This window comes from Streptopelia decaocto, assembly GCF_964273445.1.
Source record: "Streptopelia decaocto genome assembly, chromosome: 23".
Taxonomy (NCBI): Eukaryota; Metazoa; Chordata; class Aves; order Columbiformes; family Columbidae; genus Streptopelia; species Streptopelia decaocto.
The window spans coordinates 5,272,298-5,298,161 of NC_138678.1; the positions used below are offsets into that span (position 1 = coordinate 5,272,298).

Genomic DNA, 25,864 nt, shown 5'->3' on the forward strand with positions numbered 1-25,864 from the left:
TATTATTTTCCATCAAATTATAACATATGTAGTCAGAGGTTCTTCCAATGCAATTGGCTTGGCTGCGTGACAGCTGGAGGAGAGCTATTGCCTCGGTTTAGCTGGGGCTATTTATATTCAGGTCTGTAATGTAACACTCTTTCTTTCGTTGGTGTTGCTCTGCTTACCAAGGAAAAGAAGCCGCCCACTTGTGCATGGGACTGTTGATCGGTGTTCCCTTTGCCAGCACTGGGGCTTTCTGGAAACACGTGCAGTGCTGCAATGTGTGTGTTGTTAGTCACTGGGAAACAAGGTGAGCGAGTTCTTACACTGTCCACAGCTCCACCAGACAACATTCTTTTTTAACGAGAGATCTGAATGCAGTTAGCATTTGATTTAGCCCACAGCAGACGGTTTATTCCATAAACTGCATTCGACCTTTATTGCCACCTCTTGAAAGCGAGCAATTAGGCAAAGGTACCTGGGAGGGGGTTGGAGCATGGAGGGGGTTGGGCTCTTCTCCCAGTTAACAAGTGACAGCACTGGGAAGCTCTGTCTTCTTCCTGGGGCCTTGGATCCCACGGAGCCCGTGGGCAGCATCTGGTCTTGCACGGGTTTGTCAGGTTGTGCCAACACCGGATCTTTGATCCTTTTCCACGTTGGGCTCGGTCCTGCCTCTTGTCCACCGTGCTGACACGGTCAGGGCAGAGAGAACACCCAGCGCTGCAGGGGGATCCCTGGGCTCGGCTGAACCGAGCCTGGCCCAGGCAGGACCCCGGGTTGACAAAGCCTCCTCGCCCGCTTTGCGCACCGACTCGTGTGTGATGGCGTGAGGAGCTTTGCCCCAGATTGTCTGAGCTTCATCACTTCTGAACACTTTCCAGGTCCTGCAGGAGCACTTGTGCAGGAGTAAAATTCGGGGGTCATTAAGTTTCCCATTAGATCTCAAGGAGACAGGCTGTCATTGGGGCAAATGAGACGTGGCACATGAGTTCTAAGATTTTTTTGCTTGTGTGTTGTGTGTTTTTTGATGTAAGATTTATTAAGGACTCCAAAACTCCGGGCAAAGAGAGTTTCTTTTCCTACTATTGCACAAGAAATCAAAAGGTCAGTCCTTGCAGGGTTTAGGCTGTTGTGGTGTTTGCTCCAGCTTTTGTGAATCTTTTTGTTTATGGAAAACTTGGAAAATCATAGGGAAGCGCTAAGTGTTGCCAAATGTGTCTCCCTGTACTCTCACGTACCTGATCCGTTCTCCACAGCCTTCCTGTCCGGTCCTTCCGCAGCTCTCCCTGCCCTCCGGTGGGCGATGTGACAGGATCCATCCCGGTGCCGCGGGGGCTCCGGTGACCTGGGGACGGACACACGAGCCGCAGGTCTCGGTGCTTTCCGAGGGTTCGCTCTGCCCGGTCTCCCCGGGGGCCGGACCAGCTCTGGAAGGGCAGGTTGCCTCCAACTCCACCAGCTCCTGAGTTTAGAAGGCAATTATTTTGATATGTAAATGAAACAATGGGAGGAAAAAGGCATCAGTTTTGAAATGCAATCAAGACCAGAGATAAAAAAGGCTTCTCATCTGCTCTCCAATAACTGTATTTTTAATCATGCCCTTGGCGTGGGATACGTGGCTGTTTCCTCCCCAAGGCGCTGGTGCCGTGGCCCCCAGGGCTGGGAGGAAGGTCACGTCATTCCTCATTCGCCTCTGCACCGGCAAAAAAGTGGTGGTGAAACCTGAGTGCGCTTAATGGCTCGGCAGATTATTAATGAGATAGGGAGCGTTTCAAATCTAATTCCCTAGGTTTAAATCCACCCCTGTCAGCAGCTGGAAAAAGACCCAAGGAAATTCAGTCTGTGTTCTCAGCCCGGTTCCTGGAAGATGAAAAGCCGCACTAAAAGTTGGCACTAATTAGCACTGTGTTGGCCGCCTCGTCCCAACCAGCGGGGCAGGGCGGGGGATGAGGGAGCTGGGCTGGGACCGGCCGCTGGCGCCCTGAGCTCACTGACCCGCTGGGACGCTGAGACGGGCCCCTGATCGGGGACACCGCCCAGGCTCAGGAAACCTGAACCCTGCTGCTTTCGATGGGCTGGGAAAGGGGGGAGAAGGAAACCCGGACACAGCAGGGAGAGACTCGGAGCCAGGACCCACCGTCTGACCCCTTCTCGTGTCCTGTCCGCTGTGCTGGCCTCTGCTCCTGCCCCCCGCCTCTCACCGGCTGCAAACTCGCCTGGAAACGGGTGCGAGGTGCCTTTTCCCCTGGTATTTGTGGACACTAATTTTATCCGCTGGGGTAGCCTGGATCCTGCTCCGAGATGTATTTCCCAGCAGTGACTCCATCCTAGCGTAAAAACCAATTAGGGTAATAAATAAAGTTCAGTGCTGTCCGGAGTTCCTGGTGGCGGTGCAGTTAATCACAGGGCTGGGCTGGGGCCAGCGGGTCCCTCTGCGCCTGCGGGGGAGCAGACGGTGGCGGCAGCGCCGCGGCCCCCAGCGCTCGCACCCCGTGCCCACCCTGCCCCGCTCCCTCGCTCGTTCCCAGGGGATCTTCACGCCAGCGCTGCCTTTACTGCTCTAAGAACTGAAGCAGAGCTCGGTGCGCGTCCTACGCCAGAGCTTTCCGCTCCGACATCCCCTGGCAAGGGAGAGGCATCAAACTGATCTCAATCACCCTGCGACAGGCTGGAGCGTGCAAGGCATCCATCACATCAGCTGCTCTTATCCTGTGCTAATATTACTTTTCTTGGGAGTTTTTTATCTTTAAATAGTAATCATTATCTGTAAAGCAAATAAATAAATGGATCAAAATGTCTAGAAGCTACTACATGGTGTTAAAGAGCGGGCAGTCCAGCTACTTAGAGCCCTCAGCTGCCTCATTAATGCAAGTGAATGTCCAAGCTCTTCTTTGTCCATTAATCTTCCTTAATCCACTGAAGGCTGGTAGGATTACCGTTAGTGGTCATTCGATAATTCGGAAGCCCCGCTGTGCCCAGCAGCGCAGGCTCTGGCGCCGGCTCGCTCAGCAGAGCTCGGATTCCACATGAAGAGGGAACAACTCTCAGGTCAAGGGAAATACCCGGCTGGCAAAGGCATGTAAATGTCTTTCAGTTTGCAAGAGTTAAGCCAAGGTTCTGGCGGGTCCTGGGATTTGTTTTGCAATCACGATGCTCAACACCATATGCAGGTTTTTTTGCTTGACCTTTGTTTTCCGCAGCTTTGTGCAGCCGGCGCTGCACCCTGCTCTCTGCAGCCGGCGCTGCACCCTGCTCTCTGCAGCCGGCGCTGCACCCTGCTCTCTGCAGCCGGCGCTGCGCCCTGCTCTCTGCAGCCAGCACTGCGCCCTGCTCTCTGCAGCCGGCGCTGCGCCCTGCTCTCTGCAGCCGGCGCTGCGCCCTGCTCTCTGCAGCCGGCGCTGCGCCCTGCTCTCTGCAGCCGGCGCTGCGCCCTGCTCTCTGCAGCCGGCGCTGCACCCTGCTCTCTGCAGCCGGCGCTGCACCCTGCTCTCTGCAGCCGGCGCTGTGCCCTGCTCTCTGCAGCCAGCACTGCGCCCTGCTCTCTGCAGCCAGCGCTGCACCCTGCTCTCTGCAGCCGGCGCTGCGCCCTGCTCTCTGCAGCCGGCGCTGCACCCTGCTCTCTGCAGCCTGCCCGGTTCAGCGTCTGCCCCAGCCCGTCGTGGGCTGACCTCCTGCCTTGGGAATGGCTCCTGTCTTCAGGAGATGAGTCCAGGGCCTGTGTCAGACTCCTGCTTAACCGTGGGGAGTCTGGGCAAACGGGGAGCCGGAGCTGGTTCTTGAGCATCAAGTGGTCGTCTTGGCACTTAGAACGTGCTGCTGCGTGCTGCAGAATAGCAGGTCCGATCGCACCATCTGGACCAATCATCGAGGCTTCGTTAGAAACCCAGATTTGTTGCAAATTAGAACATGTAATTAGAAAATGTCTCTGCTAATTGAGTCCCTTTGATGTAAGCTTCAAGATGCGATGCTGATCGCGCACAGAAATGGGTTTTAATGCCGTTTATTTATATGCATTTCCCCCCATTTATTGTTATTTGCAGCTCGAGCTCTTTGCTGATCAGAAACATTCAGAAATTCTTCTTGCAAAGAGCAGTGTCACTTCGGCTATTTATAAATACGATGCTGGCACAAAATGCCATTCAGCAAATTCCTTTTTTTAGGTTGCTCCTTCCCCACCTCCCCCATTTATATTTTTCCCCTGTCCTTTATATTTCCAACTACAAAACGAGAAGTTTCTATTCCGGTTGCGCGGCGCTGTTGGAGCGGGGCCGGCGCTGGTGGCTCGGGAGGTGGCGCTGGTGGCTCGGGAGGTGGCGCTGCTCCCTCTCGCTCGGCTCACCAGGAGATCAGCGCTTGTGCCTTCCCAGAGCTCTGCGGGGACCTGGCTCCGCGGCTCCTGCATCCCAGAGCATCCTCTGCAAAAAACAGAAAAAGGTGTAAAACTCAGCGCCACGGCACATTTCCACCTGGAATCAGCTTGGTTTAGCTCTGTTAGTTCTCCCTGCGGTTTTAATTAGCGGCGGTGGCCTCTGCTCATGGTCCTGGGAAAGCAGCGCCTGCTCTGGGTGGTGCGAAGCGGCCGGGTCTGTGCCAGGTCCGTGCTGGGTCTGTGGTGGATCCATGCAGGGTCTGTGATGGGTCTGTGCTGGGTCTGTGATGGATCCATGCAGGGTCTGTGATGGATCCATGCTGGGGCTGTGATGGGTCTGTGCTGGGTCTGTGATGGATCCATGCAGGGTCTGTGATGGATCCATGCTGGGGCTGTGATGGGTCTGTGCTGGGGCTGTGATGGGTCTGTGCTGGGTCTGTGGTGGATCCATGCAGGGTCTGTGATGGGTCTGTGCTGGGTCTGTGATGGATCCATGCAGGGTCTGTGATGGATCCATGCTGGGGCTGTGATGGGTCTGTGCTGGGGCTGTGATGGGTCTGTGCTGGGTCTGTGGTGGATCCATGCAGGGTCTGTGATGGGTCTGTGCTGGGTCTGTGGTGGATCCATGCTGGGTCTGTGCTGGGTCTGTGCTGGGTCTGTGCTGGGTCTGTGCTGGGTCTGTACTGGGTCTGTGCTGGGGCTGTGCTGGGTCTGTGCTGGGGCTGTGCTGGGTCTGTGCTGGGTCTGTGCTGGGTCTGTGCTGGGTCTGTACTGGGGCTGTGATGGGTCTGTGCTGGGTCTGTGGTGGATCCATGCTGGGTCTGTGCCAGGTCCGTGCTGGGTCTGTGATGGATCCATGCTGGGTCTGTGCTGGGGCTGTGATGGGTCTGTGCCGGGGCTGTGATGGGTCTGTGCCGGGGCTGTGATGGGTCTGTGCTGGGGCTGTGATGGGTCTGTGCTGGGTCTGTGATGGATCCATGCTGGGGCTGTGATGGGTCTGTGCCGGGGCTGTGCACGGGAGCAGCCGCGGGGCTATTTCTGATTCTGTGAAATGTTGCTGAGAAGGGGAGCGCTGCAGACATGCAAAAATCTCATTACCCTTATATAAGCCAAAGGAATTCATTAAATAAATGCATAAAAATAACCTCTCAGGAAAAAAAAAAAAAAAAGAAAGAAATAGCTAGTATATAACTTAATTTCCTGCCGTTCTCTAAAATCTCCTACAGCTCAAAGCTGGGTCTTTCTAATGCTTCTCACCTTGTGAGAGAATATCTTCAGATAGAGGAGAAGGAAGTTTAACCCCCCAGGCTCTGGCCTCTTTCCGTAGTGGGGTGGCAGCTTCGCTCTGTGAATTTTTAAATGCCGGTGAAGTATAAAGGCACGTGGATAAAGGGCAGCGTGGGGAGCCCCGGAGGGTCGGTTCCGCTCTCCTGCCGGGCGCCGCTTTACCAGACCTGAGTTTTCAAGGTACAGCAACAAGCTTCATGGGACCGACACTGATTTCTCTACAACCATTGCTGATCCAGGGCACGAAAGGACCAGAGCAGAGTCACCAACAGCCTCGGAAAGGTGCAGAAGGCTCCGGCAGCGCTGCCTGGGACCCAGCACCACTTCCAGCGTCACTTCCAGCATCACTTCCACTCCTTCGGGGGACTGATCATGGCGTTCAACTGAATTAGCGAGGGAGGAATTGGACCCAAAGGGTTTTGCAAAGGGAATCTGGATCAACAGGAGGGGCTCCCCACCAAACTGTAGGCTTAGCTCGCTGGCAGAGGTCCTTTGAGGCTGCTGTGTGGTACGGAGCAGAAGCAATTAGAGTAGACCAACATGAATATCCAATTTGCCAGCAGTCCCTGCTGCAGAAAATAAGGCTCAAAGTGCTTTCCTTGCTCTCTAGGCAAAAGGCACTTGCTTTCCTGGATGCTGGGCGGCCCTGGGGGACGCTGCAGGTCCCAGCAGCGGAGCAGGTGCCACGTTGGCGTGGAGGGAGCGAGGCTGGAATGACGATGCTGCTCTGCAGATGCCACGAGAGCACAAACCTCTTGTCCTGCCCACCGGGGAACTCGTAGCCCGGCTCAGCTCCCGCGGTTCCGGGGATGGCTGAGGGTTTAGGTCTTAATGAAGCGAATGCGCGTGGCCGCAAACCCCCTGTGACAACGGGCTGAGTGCTGGAGACACCGGGCATGGCAGATGAGTTTAGTGTTCCTAATAAACCAATCTGATTCCCCTAATCTGTATCAAACTCTAAAAGCTACGTGCTACCAATTATTTTCTTCTAGATTTAATTTACAACAGTCAGTTATAATGGATGAAATTAATTCTTAGTTTAATTTTGCTGGCTCTGTGCTTAGAATTTTTTTACGTCTCCTCTTTTCCCGTTGTTGGAAATGAGCTGCATGCAGCTTCGGTGGCGCTAGTTAAGCTGGAACATTGGTCCTAATTGTTTACTAATCATCACAACCTTTGGTGTAATTCACTAGTTCCTGCAGCTTAAGTGTGGGTTTTATTCTCATGAGCTTTGCTTACCCTTTCAAATCCAAGGCTTTGAAAATTAAAATGATCTCTCTCCCATCACTACATCGCTGTTTTCATCACTTAGTCTGGTCTCTTCCTGTGGGGTTTTCCTGCTTGGCACTGGTTGACATCTGAAGACTCTGGAACTGGTCTTAGGCAGAGGCTCAGGCTGAGCCCCCTCCGCAGCTGGGCCGGGTGATGCGCGGGGCGGTTTGCGCGGCCGTACGGGAGCTCCCGGGCTCCTCCAGACGATGCCGCATCGTGAACCGGGTTCCGGCTCCGGTGCTGCGCGCGTCCTGGCCAGGCGCTCCCGCTCAGCCGCGCTCTGCGGTTCCGGCGGCGCTGGATGGGAACGGCTGCTGCGTGGCAGGAGCGCGGCAGCGCTGGATGGGAACGGCTGCAGCGTGGCAGGAGTGCAGCAGCGCTGGATGGGAACGGCTGCAGCGTGGCAGGAGCGCGGCAGCGCTGGATGGGAACGGCTGTTGCATGGCAGCAGCGCAGCAGCGCTGAATGGGAACGGCTGCAGCGTGGCAGGAGCGCGGCAGCGCTGGATGGAAACGGCTGTTGCATGGCAGGAGCGCAGCAGCGCTGGATGGGAACGGCTGCAGCGTGGCAGGAGTGCAGCAGCGCTGGATGGGAACGGCTGTTGCGTGGCAGGAGCGCGGCAGCGCTGGATGGGAACGGCTGCAGCATGGCAGGAGCGCAGCAGCGCTGGATGGGAACGGCTGCTGCGTGGAAGGAGTGCAGCAGCGCTGGATGGGAACGGCTGCAGCGTGGCAGGAGCGCGGCAGCGCTGGATGGAAACGGCTGTTGCATGGCAGGAGTGCAGCAGCGCTGGATGGGAACGGCTGTTGCGTGGCAGGAGTGCAGCAGCGCTGGATGGGAACGGCTGCTGCATGGCAGGAGCGCAGCAGTGCTGGATGGGAACGGCTGTTGCGTGGCAGGAGCGCAGCAGCGCTGGATGGGAACGGCTGCTGCGTGGCAGGAGTGCGGCAGCGCTGGATGGGAACGGCTGCAGCGTGGCAGGAGTGCAGCAGCGCTGGATGGGAACGGCTGCAGCGTGGCAGGAGTGCAGCAGCGCTGGATGGGAACGGCTGCTGCATGGCAGGAGCGCAGCAGTGCTGGATGGAAACGGCTGCTGCATGGCAGGAGTGCAGCAGCGCTGGATGGGAACGGCTGTTGCATGGCAGGAGTGCAGCAGCGGGGAGGGACGGCTGGAGCGGGGGCTGCTCCTGCTGACGGGGCCGGGAACGGGAGTTTTCCATCATGCAGTGTCATTATCCCAAAGGACCAAAGGCTGTGTTCCCCTTTTGCTTGCAGGAGGGTGGTTTGTATTCCAGCCTTAACAACCTTTAAGTAAAGCAAAGCTGCAGAGCTGGCTCAGAGGAGCTCCGACAGCTCCTGTTCCCTTAGCACTTGTTGACAGGAAAATGCTTTCCAGATTTATCCTGATTTCCCTAGGATTTTGTTGTTGCAGAGAACTGGAGCAAAGTTCAGACAAAGTCAAAATGCTGATATTTTTAAATACATCTCACTTTCTCCTTTTTCCATCGCTTTTCATTTGGAATGATTATTTTTGCCTGGCAAGTGATAATGTATTACATCACCAAGCCAGCTCGAGAGCCCGGCGCTGCAGCCGAGCGTCAGCGCTTGGGGTTGCTTTCTCTCTGACGCCGGATGAAAGCGGGGTGAAAACTGAGAGCTCTGTGCACACAGAACTCCGCTCCTCTGCGCGGCTTTCACAGCAGAGAGGCTTTGGAAGAGCTTTTGGCACGGTCTCCTGTTCTCACTGCTCTATCTGATCTACATGATGCGCTCAGGGCAGCGGGGACCGGGAATACTTGTACTCTTGAATGTGCACAGAGTCAAACCCATTGAGTACACGCCGCTTTTATTTGCTTTAAGTGACTGAGCTGCTTTTGCTTTGGTGGAGACGCTGAGATTGTTATCGAGCTCAATCTGGTTGTGTCTGTGCTCCCAGCACCAATCCTGATCCCGATGCTTCGGCATCTGAGAGATGAGTCTTGTCTGCCAAGTGATGCCACGGACCAGATGGGACCTTTGCTGCCTGATTTCCTACAAGAAAATTCCAGGCACAAGGCAGTTTTAAGTGTAACATCGTGACCTCGAGTTGCCTTCGGATTACGCTCTTGACACCCAAGAGATACGCAGAGTTTCAAACCTCCCTCCCTCTCCCTTTTTCCCCCTTCCTAAGCGAGACTTTAGTTCTTAATACAGAAAACCCTTTGAAGTTGCCCTGTCGCTGCGCGGGGCCTCGCAGGCAGGTGAACGGTTAATGGGTGCAATGCACGTGTAATTACAGAGTTCTAAGAGCTTTATTTATGCTCTTCACGTTAAAGTGACATCACGCTATTAAATCTCGTCACCGTCAGCTCCTGAGCGCGTGTGAAGCGCGGCAGCGCGCGGGTTTTCTCGTCGCTCCCTCGGGAAGCGGGAAGGGCCCGGGAAGGTGCGTGCGCCCGAGCCCCGGGCGGGCGGCGCTGGTGCGGGTGGCGTCGCTCCTCCGGCCGTGTCGCGCCCCGTATTGCCGCTGGCACAGCGGGAGGTCACCGCGGACCTTCCCCCCCGTCCCACCCGCATCCCGGCTCGGGACGCTTGTTTCTGGCCCCCCTGCTCAGGGCCGGTCCCGTCCCCGGGGAGGGGCGTTCTCAGCGGGAAACTTGGGATGTTCTGCAGCTGGGGCTTTTTTAGGGGGAGAAAAGTGCAGATTTGGTAATACTGGAGCGTTTCTGGTTTCGCTGCCCTTGGTTTGCCCGTGTTCTGTGTGATGTAAGAGCGTCCCCATGCCCCTTTGTGACAACGGGAATTGCTTCTGAAATTTGGAATAACCCGTGGATCTGAAATTCCTTTGCAGCCTGTTCAGCCAAACCAGAGCTGCAGGTGGGCGAGAAGCACCTACTTATTTATTTTCTGCTGCACACCGGGAACGTTTTCTTGAATTCAAGCAGGAGCCTTTTGGTTCTTCTGTTTCACCAAAAAGTTCTAAAACTCCTTTTTGGTTTAATTTTTCCCTGGTTTTTTGCAAAATCGTCAGGAAACCACAAAGAACATCAGCCCTGTGACTTCATGTTCACCAGCGGCTGCGTGGAGGGTTTGCTTTCCGTTAAAGGACTCTAAAAATGTTCATCTGAAATTAATAGGAGAGGATATTTTTATTATGTGATGTGGAACAATAAACGCAGATGTTCCCTGTGCAACAGAGCTTGCTGCAGAGATATCAATCTTGGAATTCATTTGGTTTTCATCTTTTGTCAGATGTGCAGGGACAGGGTTTTGCGCATGTTTTATTCAACTCCATTTTTACTTAGGAAACTGAAATGAAGCTCTTTTGATCCCACATGCAAATGTTTTAACTGGATCAGAATGCCCAGAATCCAGCAGACGAGCTGGGCCGGGCCTCGGGGTGCTGGGACTCGGGGTCTGGTGCAGGAGGTTTGTGTTTCCAGTTACCTGCCCGGGCCGTGGGGCTGTCGCACGTGGGGCCGTCACCCGTGGGGCTGTCACCCGTGGGGCTGTCACCCGTGGGGCTGTCACCATGGGGCTGTCACCCGTGGGGCTGTCACCCGTGGGGCTGTCGCCCGTGGGGCTGTCACCTGCGGGGCTGTCACCCGTGGGGCTGTCACCATGGGGCTGTCACTGTGGGGCTGTCACTGTGGGGCTGTCACCGTGGGGCTGTCACCGTGAGGCTGTCGCCCGTGGGGCTGTCACCATGGGGCTGTCACCCGCGGGGCTGTCACCCGTGGGGCTGTCACCCGTGGGGCTGTCACCGTGGGGCTGTCACCCGTGGGGCTGTCACCATGGGGCTGTCACCATGGGGCTGTCACCGCGGGGCTGTCACCCGTGGGGCTGTCACCGTGGGGCTGTCACCATGGGGCTGTCACCCGCGGGACAGGGCCGAGCAGCAGAGTCAGCTGGGTCAGAAACGCTTCGGGAGGGGAGAGGAAGGGAAGAAGAAAAGACTTGTCATGTGCTTCCAGAAAACACAGTATCTGACACAGAATTAATGAGGGGATTATGCGGAATCAGCATATACATTTCTCAGAGTGACTTTCCTCGACAGAAGGACAGTAATCGCACTTTGAGAGATCAAAGCCTTTAATCAACGTTTAAGCATCTTAAGTTTGTTCCACTTTATTAAATGAAAATAATGACACTGTGTTTTACATTAAGGAGGAGGAAGATGCCCCAGAAAAGCTGCCTGTTCCCTCCCTGTGCCCACGGCCTTTGGAGCCGAGCACACGATCGCTGCTGCCCGGGAAGGGGTCCTGGGGGGGCTCAGCGCCCAGCTGGAGAGCGCAAACCCGATCTGCAGCCCCTGGGCTCTATACTGGTGTGCTGGAGCAAAGAGCTTTCTCAGGATGAAAATCCCCTTCTGGTGGTGGGTGGGAGAAACCCACGGTGACGGGATTGCAGCAAGAGTGATAAGGGGAGACACAGAAAAAGAAAGGGGAGGGATGGATGGACGGACAGATGGATGGATGGATGGACGGGCTGATGGGCAGATGGACGGACGGACAGGCACCAGGGCAGGCTGGCAGCAAACGCAGCGGGCGAGGGCAGCGCTCAGGGCTGTTGGCAGAAGGCTCCTGTGGCTCCGATGCTTTTTCACACTGACTTCTTGCCTTCTGTTTGTGCTTCTATTTCTACACCTGGATCCTGGCCAGAACGAAAACCAAGGAGGGGGGATAGAAAACTTAGTGCTTTTCAATTAAACAAGAAGTGCTTTGCCATTGTAAGCGAGTTTATTTAGACATTAAATCAAAATCAAATGCTTGCACTATCAGTGCTACTTACAGTCTGATAATTAATGGTGGCTTTCCCCAGCGAAAGCTCCTCTGTGTTCTGTCAGCACCACTGTACATCTTTGATCGAGAGCTTTTTAAGTAGTTTCAGAAGCTGGATCTGTAAAATAAAAATAACACGTAGTGGTAATTCTCTGCCCCAAAAATAAATAATAAAGGCTCGTAACATTTAAGTGTTGGATGTCAGCTAATCAACAATTTCGGCATCATTGCATGGTGGTGAGCTGAGAAATGGGAGAATGAAGGGTTTTCTTTGCAGTTATGTGGAAAATCTTTCACATCCCTCTGACAGTGGAAGGAGTTTTAAACCAGATGTAAATTATTTTCGCCTTGTTTTCAGGACCTTTTCCATAACCTAAATGGTGGAAAGGGATCTTAGCGCTAATGAAAATCGAGCTCAGTTCTTCTTGTGGAAATATAAGCCATCCCAGTCGCATCTGCCCTTCCTCCTGCGTGGCGTTGGCAGAGGATGGCAGCAGCACGAGGGGCCGAGCTGCACGTTGAGCTGCGCTCGTCAGTCCCCAGGGTCGGGTCCCGTCCTGGGCGCCCCCGGAGCTGGGAGCACCGGCCGCTGCAGGAGGGTCAGGAGCCTCCAACTGGGATGTGAGTGGCAGCTCTCGCCCCCACCAATTCCTTCTCTTTCTCACAGCGTTTAATCTGACCTCTGTTTGCAGATAGGCCTTTGTTGTCATGACTTTCCCCCCCGCTTCCTCGAGGAGCACCGTCTCCTTCCTCACCCGTTTGGACATGGAGTGAAGTCCCACCAGATGCTCTGGAGCAACACGTGCGTCCCCTCCCCGTTCTCAGCGCCGCCGGGTCCCTGGCCCTCCCGTCTCCAGCCCGTCTGCGGGAAGGAGCCTCCTCTGCTCCATCGCCGCGCTCAGCAGAGCAGACAGCTGCCAGGTCCGATGCTGAGGCCTCACCTCGCTCCGCACAGCGCTGCCAGCTGCTGGCACAATTAAGCTGTATTATTACTTTCTAAATTGAGAAGCGCTTCCCCTCCTCCTCCCTCCCGCTCCCCTGGCCGGCGGTGCCGCCTCAGCGTTCCCAGCCCCGGCGGGTGCTCGGTGCCAGCCGGGTCCGGAGCTCCGTCTGCGTGAGAAGGAGAACGAGCTCCTGCCCTGAACTGTGGAGAGGAAGGAGGTGGAGCAGCGAGTCACCACCGAGTCTTCCTTGCTACCGCCTCCCGTTACCGCCTGTGAGAGCATCGCTGCCGGCCAGACGAGAGCTCTTCCACTCATCCTCTCTGCCCCCGGTCTCCGCCCTGTCCCCAGCTGCAGGGCTGTTGTCCCCATGGGCTCTGCTCATTCTGTCCCCAGCTGCAGGGCCGTTGTCCCCATGGGCTCTGCTCATTCTGTCCCCAGCTGCAGGGCCGTTGTCCCCATGGGCTCTGCTCATTCTGTCCCCAGCTGCAGGGCCGTTGTCCCTGCGGGCTCTGCTCATTCTGTCCCCAGCTGCAGGGCCGTTGTCCCCATGGGCTCTGCTCATTCTGTCCCCAGCTGCAGGGCCGTTGTCCCCATGGGCTCTGCTCATTCTGTCCCCAGCTGCAGGGCCGTTGTCCCCGCGGGCTCTGCTCAGGCTGCTGCCACCGCTGTGTGCGTGAGCGCTCGCTCCTGGTCGGCCAGCGTGGGCCGGGGCAGCGTTCGACAGGAGATCTGTGTGGAGTGTGTGGAGCTTAAACTAATGTGGAAATTTATAGTTACGAAGAACAATTTCTCATTTGGCAGTCATCACATCTCGTGCTACAAAAAGACAAAATGACAAGAATCCGTGGTAAGCAGCCCATAAAGGGCCTCTTCATCCTTCCCGCTGTGGTTGGATTTGTCATTAGTTTCCCTTTTTTTGATCCAAATCAGGTTGAAGTAATTGGAAGTGATTAAAAAGCATGCTGGAGCGATTTGCACAGGATCGTGGCATGAATAGATTGTCGTGTTTCCTCAGACAGGACGACGGGGAATCCAGACCCCGCAGCCTGTGCCGGTGCCGCTGGGGCGCTGCTCGCTCCCTGTCCTCCGATTCACACACCTACTGCATCCCGGTGCCGCTCGGGCGCTGCTCGCTCCCTGTCCTCCGATTCACACACCAACTGCATCCCGGTGCCGCTGGGGCGCTGCTCGCTCCCTGTCCTCCGATTCACACACCTACTGCATCCCGGTGCCGCTCGGGCGCTGCTCGCTCCCTGTCCTCCGATTCACACACCTACTGCATCCCGGTGCCGCTCGGGCGCTGCTCGCTCCTCGGCCTGTGATTCACACACCTACTGCATCCCGGTGCCGCTCGGGCGCTGCTCGCTCCTCGGCCTGTGATTCACACACTTACTGCAGCCGGAGCGTGCGAGTCCTTTGTAGTGAGGGTTGTGTGGTGCGATGGAGGGACAATGGGTCTGAATTTGTCATCTAAGGGGATTGTAATCACGGTAATTAACGCTATTTGTAGATGTTAGTCTGGCTGGCAATAAGATTTTACACGGTGTATCTTCCGCAGAACGATTTCTATTACTTCAAGCAGATAAAAACTGACATCAGTTCAGAATGACTTGGAAAATCAATAAGCAATAAAACTTCGCATGAAAACAAATAAATCAGCCCAATCACAAAAAACACAGGGAGACCATCAGACTGGTTAGACAGGTGAAGTCAGACGTGGCTGCGGGAGGTGGGCGGCGGGTGCGGCGGAGGGGCCGGGCGCCTCTTCTCAAGCTCTTGCTCTTCAGGACGGGACTTGCTCCCAGCCGCCACTCAGTCTGAACAAGCACAAAAAGACAGCCTAGAAAATACCTCGTCTTCCTAGAGGGTGTTTTCTTTTGTATTATAGTTCCATAGTGAATTTAAGGAGCTAAAATGCCCTGGGGCAGCGGCCGTGGCTGTGGGGTCTCTCTCCAAGCTGCTCTTTGCATGGGGAGACACCAGGAATGTGCCTGGAACGAGTCCACTGGGCATGGGAAACTAACTCGTACGAGTGATTGACTAATTAAAATGCACTAGGACAATTGCAGTTGAGTGCCTGACTATAACCTTCAACTCTGGCTTAATGAGCACATAAACCTTGCTTTATGCCTTGTGTAAAGGAGTGAATTTAATGTGCTTGGACTTAATCTGTTGAAGCTACCAAGGAGGGGACCCGGAGCTCGCTCTGCGGCCGATCCCTCCCTCGCACGGCTGGGTTGGGGTCTCCCTCCTATATCTATGGGGCACCAAACAGGTTCAAAGCTGATGATCCGTGTCAATGTGGACTGGTCGGGGGGAGCTGCGGGGCCTGGGCGCTGGCAGGTGTTGCTGTTACATGGGAAAACAGTCTCAGCCAGTTTCCAGCAGCAGAAGAAATAATTTTTATCGCTCGTAATTCTATGTTTTTGGGTAAATGAATCACTGGGGTAGATCTCGCGTTTGGTTCGGTGGAACCGCACCGTGCTGCGCTGTTCCTGAGTTTGACCCTCTGGCTTTGTGTGCGCCAAGCCTGGGTTGGTAATGAAGGTGGGAGGAGGACAGTTCGCTGGTCAAGGCCCAGCGGGTTCGCAGCCAGGCTGGCGGGCTCGTGTGCTTGGGGGCTCTTGCAAAATACTTGGGAGTTGTCTTGACACAAACTGTTTTCTTCAGCTTTCCAGCCAAAAGAAACTGAATAAGAAATCATTGCAGCTTGAACAAAACATTTGTTTCATTTGGGGGAGATTGCGAAGTCTTTGTTGTTTAATTGTCTAGAAAGATGTTGAGCAATAAAATCCCGGCTCAAAATAAAGCCTCCCCGTGTTTTGCTGAGGGAGTCTGGAGCGGGGACGGGAGCTGGCCCGCGCAGCCGGTGGGCTCGGCGCCCGCTCGGCCACAGCCCATTGACCAACATCTGGGCTTTTCAGCATCAACCAGCTGTGCTTGGGGCGGGACCTCAGGGCCCTGGTGCCACAGGCTCCGCCATGGACCTTGGCTCAGCCGCTTTGCCCTTCAGACCTCACTTAAGGGCAGGTTAGATCTCACTTAAGGGCAGGTTAGACCTCAGTTAAGGGCAGGTTAGATCTCAATTAAGGGCAGTTTCAGGAGAAGTTCCAGGGAAAAATAGTAAAAATCTGTGTTTTTCACAAATGGATAATCCATATAATGTTCATGTCTAATCTAAAGGTTTTCTTTAGATCAGTTCTTTTCTATTTGGAGTTTTTAATCCTTAATTGTTTTCTCTCTTTGCAAGTTAAAATATGAATTGGAAAATCAACCTAAACAGAAAACCAGAGCTTTTAATTAGGTCGATATCAGAACAAGATGTTTCAGACCTCAAAACTCTCTGAACACATGAAATTCCAGATGGTCAGAATGGAGCTTGGCTTGGAAGAGCTCGGTCCGCAGCTCACGGTGCAACGTGCCGTTCTGGTGGTGAGATGGGGTTTCCTGGGCAGGCTCTGGGTGTTCTGGTACCTGCCGCGGCTTTCAAACCCTTTCAAACCCTTTCAAACCCTTTCACGTGCGTTCTCCCTCCCACACGCTGCTGGGAAATAAATCCTTTGGCAGTGGAAATCAGGCTTGAAGTAAACAGATTAGTAATGGTTATTTGGTAACACTTTATTAATTAAATGTCCTAAATACATTTAAACCTAGGCATTTAATTTAGATTTATAAGGATAATTTAGATTTATAAGAATCGTTATTATACATTAAGTACAGTAAATGCCAATTGATTTTTACAGACAATATTTACTGAGGTGTAACCACACTGCAAAATTTAATTATCTTCGTACTTAGTTGAAAGGCCAGTAGGGAGGTTTGGGGAGCAGGACCGTGTGAGGGCAGGGAGCTGCTCCCGCTGGCGTCACCTCACGCTGCCGGACTTGGCCCCGCAGCTGCTGGACCCGGCTCCATAAATGCCAAGTGAAAAGCTCAACGTGCACTTTTCAATGGGAACATTGTCACCGCGTTGTCCCCTGGGCTGGACCAGGACACGGGCAGCGGCCCCAGGACTGAGAGGTTGGATGGGAAAGCCGGGGCTGGTCCCTCCAACATCCTGTTGGGTAGAGAGGAGCCAATTCCTTTAACATCATCAGCTCCGGCCGTTAACCCAAGGCTCCAAATCCACCTCTGCCCGTGTCCTGAGACCCTCATCTCCATGTCCAACCCTCCAGGGTGGTGACTCCAGCACTGCCCTGGGCAGCCTGTTCAATGCCCCACAGCCCTTTGGGGAGAAATTGTTCCGAAATCCAACCTGAACCTCCCCTGGCGCAACTTGGGGCCGTTTCCTCTGCTCCTGGCGCTGGTTCCTGGGCAGCAGAGCCACATCAACACATCTCCGTATTGGCAGAAAAAAGTTTACGTTTTCAGGTTATCCTGAATGGTTTCCAAACCAGAAAGTGTTAAACCTTTTGTTTCAAAGGACTTTTATTTTGCCATTGTGTTCTTTCTATAGACATGCTGCTGCCATCTGAGCAGCTTGCATTTCCTTGTTTGCCTGTGGAGGAACTTACCCATAAATCAGGTCAGATATATCTTTTCCTTCCTGGTCAGAAGCAACCAGGGTTTAGTGCTGGCCAGACGGGTCAGAGCTGCTGGAGCAGGGACACGGGAGCAAGAGTCCCAGGTGCTGCGGATAAAACCGCGCGCAGAACCAACGTCTGCAGCGAGGTGAGACGCAGCCGAGCAGCCGCGTCTCTGGTTTCCAGCCCTTCGTGTGGGAACTGCAGCAGAATCATTTCCATCTCTGTCTCCCAGGATGGACACATCATCTCGCAGCAGGGACGCTCTGTGCGGGATCTCGCGCTGTTTCATTCTGCAAAAATTTTTACAAACGTTTGATTCATTGGCAGTTTGGGAAGGTTCATGGGCCTTAAGCTTTGCTTGGAGATTTGAGCAAGAACGAGCTCAGCATCTCAAGCAGAGGCCGATGAGTCTCACCTGCGTTCACGTCAGCCCATCAATCAGCCCGCAGACTCAAGCGAGTTCATGAACCTTCAGGAAACTTTAAATGAACCTGGGATGCATCTCCAGGTTGGATACACGGTTCTCGTAGGAAATAACTCACAACGTGCCGCTCAGAGGGCGAGATAATGATTCCTGAAGTGAGAGTAATGTAAAGCGTAGATGTTGTGTGGGATAAACACATTTTTAATGCAGTTACGCTGAGGACTGCTGTTGTAATCTTGGAATGTAAATTCGCCTGCTCTGACCGCTCTGACTTTCCCCACATTTTTTCTCTCTTAAACGTGACAAGTACCGAAAGGCTCAAATTCTCATCACAATTAACAGTAACCCCGAGCGCGTTAGAGCCTCTGCAGAGCCCAGCCCGCGCTCTGTGCTCCGTGTTGTGTCTCTTTAAGGCGCGGTGCCGCGTGTTTTCCCGATGAGAAGCGATCGCGGCGCAGGGTGATTTCACAGCTCGGGGCTCAGGGGCCGTCAGGAACGCGGTTGGGCTTCGAGCCGGCGCGGCGGGCGGGAGGAGCACACGGCACAGGGCGCGCGGAGCCGAAAGACATTGTGCACGGGGAATCCAGCAAGCGAATGAGGTCATCCTGTTGAATCGGTAATTGAGATAATTACTTGGAATACGGATATTGAGTTTGTGGAGGAGGAGATGCTGTGTGTGCCAGTGCGGCTGTTCACGAGGATACACGAATATTGGAGCTAAGTCACTGGTTGCGGTTCGAGACCAGTTGAACTCAGTGATGGTGCTTTTAAGGAGGTCAGGATTTTATTCCTAAAAACGTTAGGTCTTGTATGTAATATTGGAGAAGGAGCAACAGCTAAGCTGGGCTTTAGGAAGGAGCACGCGAGGTGCCCACACCAGCACAGCCGGGACACGACCTGCTCGGGCTCCTCTGCAGACTCCGGGATAACGGGCGAGGACCGTAGGGTCGGTTCTTCCTCCTACACGTGCTCTGGCCAGGAGGTTCAAAACCTCGTCTGAGCTCTTTAGCAATTCAGAGGAGTTTGGGTGTTGCTTTGGGTGTTGCTTTGGGTGTTGCTTTAGGTGCTGCCTGGACAGGTCAGCAGCCCAGAAGTGATATTTCCTTTTTGTTGGCCTTGCAGGGAATGACCAGACAGACACATAAAAAGAGAGATAAATCCACTCACACACGCAAATATTGTGATGAAAATGAAGACGGTTCTGCTGTGTGAATGTTCCGAGGAGCACAGAGCACTGGGAACATGTTCCAAATGTCAAACGGATTATACTCCAACGCCCTTATTGTTTCATATAATTCTCATCTAATGTCACCCCTGGCAACAATAATACAAGTCTCAATATTCGCTTTGATGTCGCCTCACTGAATATTTTTAAGCAATGAGGAGATTGCCGGGGGTGAGAGCAGGAGGGGCGGGCGGGACGAGCGTTGCTGCTGCGCCCGGCACGGGGCTGACAAAACAGATCCCGGAGCTGGATCCATCAGGAGGGCTCAGTCTGCAGTGTCAGGATCCATCAGGAGGGTTCGATTTGCAGTGTCAGGATCCGTCAGGAGGGTTCGATTTGCAGTGTCAGGATCCGTCAGGAGGGTTCGATTTGCAGTGTCAGGATCCATCAGGAGGGCTCAGTTTGCAGTGTCAGGATCCATCAGGAGGGTTCGATTTGCAGTGTCAGGATCCATCAGGAGGGCTCAGTTTGCAGTGTCAGGATCCGTCAGGAGGGCTCAGTTTGCAGTGTCAGGATCCATCAGGAGGGCTCAGTTTGCAGTGTCGGGGTCCCTGGCGCCTGCGCTGCTGGAGCCCGGGTGGGCCCGCCTGTGAGTTCCAGTCACGAGCTTTGTCCCCATTCCAGTACAATTAGGGGCCCTGAGCTTGAAGCGACCGGATCAGAGAACACAGCGAAAGCAAATGCAGCAACACGGAGGGGGACAAATCATCTTAATTTTGCCAGGCTGAGCAGAGCTGTCACGTTACAAGGTCAAGCCGAAACGAGATGATTTTGTGGGAAGGAAGGATAAAATGACTAGAAGGGCGGAAAGTGCAAAGAGGCAGCAAGGGCTTGTCCTCTGTTATTTTATTACTCTTTTGACCCCAAAGCTTTTCATAAAGCTGATGAACAGATCGAGCAGCCAGCCCCAAGGCCCCGAAACAGCCGGCGCTCCGTCCTCCTCCTCCCAGCACCGTCTGGGTTCCGCGCTCGTGCCTGCGCGAGGCTGCTCTGTGCACGCAGGATGGGGGACGACGTCCTGCTCAAGGCTCTGAGAGGAGAGGCTGCTGACACGCGGTGAAACGGGGGCTTAGGTCTCCTGGGAGTGACGGATGAAGCGTTTCCCTCCCGCGGGCCGGGCTGCAGGGCACGCGGTGTCCTGGCCTGCGACGATCCGCGCTCCCGCACCCTTCCTGCCTGGCTCCACCGCCAGCGGGGCGCTCAGCGCCACCGGCAGGGCGCTCAGCGCAGCCAGCGGGGCGCTCAGCACGGCCGGCAGGGCGCTCAGCACCGCCAGCAGGGCGCTCAGCGCGGGCGGCGGGGCGCTCAGCATGGCCAGCAGGGCGCTCAGCACGGCCGGCAGGGCGCTCAGCATGGCCAGCAGGGCGCTCAGCATGGCCAGCAGGGCGCTCAGCGCGGGCGGCGGGGCGCTCAGCGCGGCCAGCGGGGCGCTCAGCACGGCCGGCAGGGCGCTCAGCACGGCCAGCCTGCGGCTGGAGCAGCGGAGGGACTGCGAATTGGGAGCAGTCGAGCTTTACTCAGCGCTCTACTCTTCAGAGCACCAACAAAATCTCATTAAAGTCAGTCACCAAGTTTGTGTCCTGTTGACCCGAAAGGAGGTTGGTGAGACAAAGTCTTTGTACAGCAAGAATGGAAGGCATTTCAGAGCAATTAAATCAGCGAGAGGTGCTTTGCTTTCGCTGTGTTCTCTGATGTCCTGGCGCAGATGCTGCTGTTCAGCTCGGTGCTGTCCTGCCAGGCCTGGGAAAGGACAATTGTGGGTCCATAGTATTTATAACCTCCGTGTGTGGCCTCTCTGCTGTGTCCTGCTGTCTGAACTGGTTGCTCAGTGCTTGTCTTATTCCAAGAACCATCATTTGTGACACGGGCATAATGTTTCACTTCTTATTTCTCCCGTGAATTACAGGAGTGTCAGTGCGCGCTGTGATTTGTGTGGTCGGTGTGCGGGCATCCATCACAGCGCGCCTGTTTCCCTCCCGTCTCAGTGCCACAAGGTTTCTTTCCTCACTGCATCCCATCCAACGCAGCCCTGCTGTGCATCAGAGAGGCTGTCGCTGGTGCAGCAGCTGGAAGGACAGGGCTAAATTTGGCCTTTTCAAGCAGTTGCTGGGGGAAATCCCATGGGCACGACTGCTTGAAGGAAAAGGGGCCCAAGATAGCTGGGTTGCATTCAGAGATTGCTTCTTCCACACTGGCTCTTGAAGAGCGACAGCGATGGGGCAGTAGCGAGAAGGCTGGTCCTTGTCTTCCTCCGCTTGCCTCGTCCTCCCGGGCGGCTCCAGGTTACGCAGGTTTCCTTCAGTCCCTGAGATAACGTGTGCTCAGGCTCCATCTCCAGCGTGCGCAGGTGGAACAACCGCCGGTGATAAAGGTCCATCTTGGTTCTGAACGCTGCGGTTGAGTGAAGAGATAAGTCCTCCTTTCATTCAAAGTCATTAACGGCTCAGCAATTTCAATGCCGTTTCCCATCGAAATGTATGAATTTTTAATCCTTTAATTGCATGTTATCCTAAACACCACGTGTGCTTGCTTCTTATTTATCCGCTTGCTTTTGTTGTTACAGGTAAATGCTTTTTTAAACTCGCTTTTATGGGGGGAAATGCATTGTTATCTCTCTCCATGCAGGAGGACAAGGGGCCGGAGTCTCCAGTGACTCTTGCATCGAAACCACCGTTGGCCGAGACGGTGAGAAAACCAGGTTGTTTTGTTCTTCCCAGCCTCTGAAATGGCTTTTGTGATAACAGAGAAATTAATTACTAGCGAGATTACTGAAAGAAATATTCTGCCGATGCGATAACTGTGTTCACTGGAGACATCTGTTGGGTTTTATTTCTGAAGAAGCCCCTGTGTCTCGCTCTCGGAGCTGTGAATGGCGGGTAATACAGCTATTGTTGCAGTAAATATGCATTCATTTCCGACCTCGGGAACGTTCCTGGAGCTTTGTCTACTCAGAGTTGGATTTTTAGGAGGCTGAAAACAATGGTTCCTGCCAAGATTGAGATCAACTGTTTTCCGAAACTGGGGAGGTTGGAGCCAGGGATTAACTCTCGATCGCAGGCTTCCCAGTTATAACAGGACTCATTTAACAGAAAAAAACAACAGAACGAGCCATTCCTAAACCATCTGACATTTGCTGGAGAAAAGATGATCTGATTTGTCTTGTTCCGAGGGGTCTCAGTGCCCCGTGGTGACACATCACGTTTATTGTCGAGCTGTCGACAGCAAAGGGCAAACAGGAGCATCCAGTGGTTATCGCCGTTCCTGGACCTAGCAGGCGCATTTTGCAGCCGTTGATTCAGTCTGACCCGTCCAGGCCAAGCCAGATCAAGTCCCGAGATCTCCTTGCTCATATCGGTGGTAGTTTGCAAACCTCTCAAGGATTCTAAATGTTAAATGCAATAAAGCAAACGATTCCTAAGCAAGCGGTTCCCACGTCAAGCCCAGATGTGCGCTTGGCGCCGGCTGATATCCAGCGTGACGCGGCCGAGCAGGTACACGGATATTAATGTCTTTGTATTAGGATGCACAGTAAATATGATTCCAGCAATATCACAGGGACCAATTGGCTATTAAGCTAGAGGCTAAATTTGGTTTTTTTATGTTGCAATAAATCTTACTTTTCTACAAAGCCTGGGCAAATATTAAATCAAATCCCTTTCTTCTCTCCCTTCCCTTTAGTTATTGATTGGGGGTGTTATATATCAACGAACCACACGGAGAGCACGCCGTAGCTTTGATTGATCGCCCATGTATTTCTGCACTAATTCTGTGACAGGCGCGTGCTTTGCTGCCCACCCGTGTCTGCGCCTCCTCCCGGCCCGTCCGTGGGTGAATGGACGGAGCAGCGTGACGAGCGCGTCCTGCCCGGGACCGCGCCGGCCGCACCGCAGCTCGGGGCTCTCCCGACATAGCGTTCCTCACGCAAAATAATATAGATCGTTGAAAGCAGGAGGAAGGGAAGGAGGCAGAGGGGAGAGGAAGACTGAGAGAGAGAGAAATACGAACAGGAGAAGCTGCGAGGCTGGAATAGTAAAGGTAGCAATAAGCGCCAGTGAGTCCGTCCCTAGGGTCAAAGAAGCCTCTGCGCAAATGTGAGTTGCAGCACAATGGTATGTCGGTTACCAAAACGCACTGAAAACACCAGTGGATTGGGGTCAGTAATTCCTACGAGTTCATACGGCTCGTTTCCCGTTGCCCTCGAGCCCACGCAGGAAAACGTCCGTGATCCCCGTGGCCCCGGGTTCAGTCCTTGCTGCCCCATTCCCGCTGCCGGGAGGACCCGAAAATCTCCCTGTAAATGTGTTTCAGGTCAGGGAGACACATGGAGCAGATAATTGCTCTCACATGGCTGTTTTTGCCATATTAAACAACAGGAAGAAATGCTGCTATGAGCAGAACATAATTCAGACTCATCCCTGAGCAGATTTCACTGGTGGGATGAATTGATCCCCGTGGGATTTCAAGGGCTGTCCGGTGCTGGTTCGCAATGAATCAAACCGGCTCTGGGTAACAGTAATTTCTACAAATCTGCTTATCTGGGCTAAATGTTTATCCCTTTAGCTGCAAACCTCTTGATCCAAAATCATCGTTATAGAACATAAGCAGGGAGTGTCTGCAACAAGCACGTAATTGAAAGGCACTTATTTGCTCAGTCGTTAAGATGTTCGGCAGAAAACCAGGACCAGGATTGAAGGGCCTGTTGCTGACGGACTCTCCTGGTTGATTCATTTCTGCAAAACAGCACATGGGAGGTTTTAAACTCACTCCTTATTTTAAAAAAAGAATGAAAGAAGAGAAGCCAAAGCTGAAGGAACTGGCTGAAAGGCACTTGGTGAGCGCGGGACACAACAATTGGTGCAGCGTGATCATGCGCCGGTGCTGAGATGAACAGATATTTTAATTCAGACCTGAGAATAAATCATCAGAGACAGGAGGAACATGGGAGGAAACAGAGACTCTGAAGTAGAAGCTGTAGGAAGGTTCCAGCGAAGCTGTCTGAGCCCAGAGCAAGGGAGAAAAATGCTGACGCTGGTCTGTAATTAATCTGTTGGGGATGGCTTAAAACACCTCTTGCTTAAATTGCAATGTGTGGAGTAAAAGGATTGATCAGAGCGACACAATGTGATCAGGCTCACATTATGGTGTTTGTCCTGCAAAATCATAGACATCGGCTCCCAGGTAAATGCACCGAGGGAAAATAAGAGGGGACGTTCAAAGTGGTACCGTTAGGCAGCTGTTTGTGAAAAGCGTTGTGGCAGTGGTGGAAGATTGTCGTGGATTGTTTTTGCAAAATGTCTGTGTTTCTGTTAATGTAAAGAACCGAGGGACAGTGTGAGCTCTGGGAGGCTCCGCAGAGCTCAGGTGCTGCTTTGGTAACCCCGGTTTCCAGTGAGGCCCCGCGGAGCCGGGCCTGGCGGGACCGCGGGCTGGGGGTGCCCGGGGTGGGGCGGGACTGCGGGTCCCCCCGTGGGGCCGTTTCCCATGGGCAGCGCTGCCCGCGTGTGCCACGGGGACGGGACGGGACTGCGGGTCCCCCCGTGGGGCCGTTTCCCATGGGCAGCGCTGCCCGCGTGTGCTGCGGGGACGGGACGGGACGGGACGGCGGGTCCCCCCGTGGGGCCGTTTCCCGTGGGGCCGCGCTGCCCGCGTGTGCCGCGGGGACGGGACGGGACTGCGGGTCCCCCCGTGGGGCCGTTTCCCGTGGGCAGCGCTGCCCGCGTGTGCCGCGGGGACGGGACGGGACTGCGGGTCCCCCCGTGGGGCCGTTTCCTGTGGGCAGCGCTGCCCGCGTGTGCCGCGGGGACGGGACGGCGGGTCCCCCCGTGGGGCCGTTTCCCGTGGGGCTGCGCTGCCCGCGTGTGCCGCGGGGACGGGACGGGACGGGACGGCGGGTCCCCCCGTGGGGCCGTTTCCCGTGGGGCAGCGCTGCCCGCGTGTGCTGTGGGGATGGGATGGGACTGCGGGTCCCCCCGTGGGGCCGTTTCCCGTGGGGCTGCGCTGCCCGCGTGTGCCGCGGGGACGGGACGGGACGGGACGGCGGGTCCCCCCGTGGGGCCGTTTCCCGTGGGGCAGCGCTGCCCGCGTGTGCCGCGGGGACGGGACGGGACGGCGGGTCCCCCCGTGGGGCCGTTTCCCGTGGGGCCGCGCTGCCCGCGTGTGCCGCGGGGACGGGACGGGACGTGGCGCGCGGCCCATTGGTTCCCGGGGTTTCACACGGACCGGACCCGTGCCATTCACAGCTCCACAAATCTCCCGGTAGAGCCTTGGCTTTCGGCCGCGTGTGTCACTCGGCAATTTGTCTCCATTCAGTGTTGCTTCGTAGCATTCGTATAAACAAATTAAGGGAGGAGAAAGCAACAAATGCAGCTTAAGACTAATTCCCCTCCACCCACCGAATCACTGAGGGCCTTTAAGAGTGTTCAAAGCCAAATTACACTTCAGTGCACAGGATTTAATTTGCATCTGCCAACTTCAGAAGGGGATTTAGCCGGATAGGGCATTTGCATTCCGTGAAAGGAGCTGATCTCTAATTAAACTAATATCATGTTTGAGTTTCCACAGTGATAAGTGAGAAGACAAAACACGCAGGTATCTGCAGGAGAAAGGAGCAGGATGAGAAGGACTCTCCTTTTAAAATGCCGAATGCAAACGAGCGTGTTTCAATGCGTTGGGAGTCGCCTGTTCTATAGAAACACTTACAGACTTACTTACAGACCCGTGCGAGGTCTCTGCACCGTTCCTGTAGCAATCACACGCAGAGAATGCGCCCAGCTCGCTGTTCTGGGGCTCCTGCGGGTGCTGGGAGCCCCAGCCGGAGCGGGACCGAGCGCCGCAGGATCGGACTCGTGCTCCTCAGGCCGAGGGGACACAGCCTGCGGTGCTGAGCAGGCGGCGCGGGGGCCTCGGTGATCCAGATCCATTGAGCAAGCACAGAAAACACAGAGCAAACAACTAAGCAAAGTTCTGTTTAAAAATGTCTCCTCTTATGCTGAATCAATAAGTTTGTGTTTGGTTTTTTTTTCCTAATTCTTGCTCAATGCAAAGAGGAAATCTGGCTCAGGAGACAGGAGTATTT

General features: G+C 54.5%; 1 long non-coding RNA gene across 1 annotated transcript; it reads right to left on the minus strand.

Moving 5' to 3' along the window:
- Positions 1-11,356: 11,356 nt before the first annotated feature.
- LOC309449428 lies at positions 11,357-12,794 on the minus strand. The gene is made up of 3 exons (XR_014185956.1): positions 12,453-12,794; positions 11,681-11,788; positions 11,357-11,542 (listed from the first exon to the last, which is right to left on the minus strand). It is a non-coding gene; the product is annotated as an uncharacterized lncRNA (long non-coding RNA).
- Positions 12,795-25,864: the final 13,070 nt, after the last annotated feature.